This window comes from Haliaeetus leucocephalus, unplaced genomic scaffold (genome assembly GCF_000737465.1).
Source record: "Haliaeetus leucocephalus isolate CR32 unplaced genomic scaffold, Haliaeetus_leucocephalus-4.0 Scaffold92, whole genome shotgun sequence".
Taxonomy (NCBI): domain Eukaryota; kingdom Metazoa; phylum Chordata; class Aves; order Accipitriformes; family Accipitridae; genus Haliaeetus; species Haliaeetus leucocephalus.
The window spans coordinates 14,161,370-14,162,236 of NW_010972528.1; the positions used below are offsets into that span (position 1 = coordinate 14,161,370).

General features: G+C 67.6%; 1 protein-coding gene across 1 annotated transcript in view; it reads left to right on the plus strand.

The window, feature by feature from the left end:
• Positions 1-684: 684 nt before the first annotated feature.
• The window catches only part of CDH11 (cadherin 11, type 2, OB-cadherin (osteoblast)), an 83,434-nt gene continuing 83,251 nt past the window's right edge, over positions 685-867 (plus strand). The window contains exon 1 of the mRNA XM_010585158.1: positions 685-836. The gene's annotated coding sequence lies outside the window, so the exon portion shown is untranslated. The remainder of the gene's footprint in view (positions 837-867) is intronic.

An 867-nucleotide genomic window follows, 5' to 3' on the forward strand; every position in this document is an offset into this window, starting at 1 on the left:
CATGACTGGATTCAGTATAAAATGCTCCTGCTGTTTGTCCAGCTCAGACGATTTCTCTGTCTGTGCTACGAGGTAGGGGTAGCCCCCCACGCAGGAGACCTCCGGCGGCAGTGGGTCACGGCTGGCCGTGCCCGGGGCTCTGGCGTGGGTTTCAGCCCACCCGCGGCGCCGCTGCCGCCGCCGTGGGGTGGTCCTGGGCTGCCTGCAGAGCAGTGGCGACGGGGAAGGGACAGGGCATCGCTCCCCGCAGCCCGCCAGCCCGGCAGGATGGGTGTCCCCGTCCCCCTCGCCGACGTGCGTGTGGGTGTCCGCGTGGCTGAGGGGGTGCAGAACCGATCCGTGGGGTGGGGACCGCGTCCCCCTACCCGTCGCCAGGCCTGGCTGGGCAGAGGGAGAGAGTGCCCTGGGCTCCTCGGCCCCCTCGCTTTGCTCTTCCAACCCCGACTTCTCCCCCGCAGGCATGAGGGGGGCACTCGGGACGCGGGGCCCTGCGGGAGGGCAGGAGCTGGGGTCTGCTTTCCTCTCGGGGTGGGGGGAAGGGAGAAGAAAAGAGAGAGAAGAAGCAACAGCCTCCCGCTTTTCCCTTCCTCTAATCTTGCTTCACTCCCCCTTGCTCCCTCTCCCTCCCTCTCCCCTTTCCTCTCCCCTTTCCCCTCCCTCCCTCTTTCTAATTCCTGCCACTAGCTCGGAGCCTCATTCAGCAGCCGCTGCCGGTGGAGTGTAATAGGCTGAAGATGCTGCCGTGCCTGCTCGGGGTCTAGTTGTGAATGGGACTTGCCTCCTCTCCCTCCTCCGGAGGCGGCCGAGGGAAGCAGCCAGCCCCGCCGGACCCGCAGGTAAGCGGCGGCCGCAGCCGCCTGCCCCGGG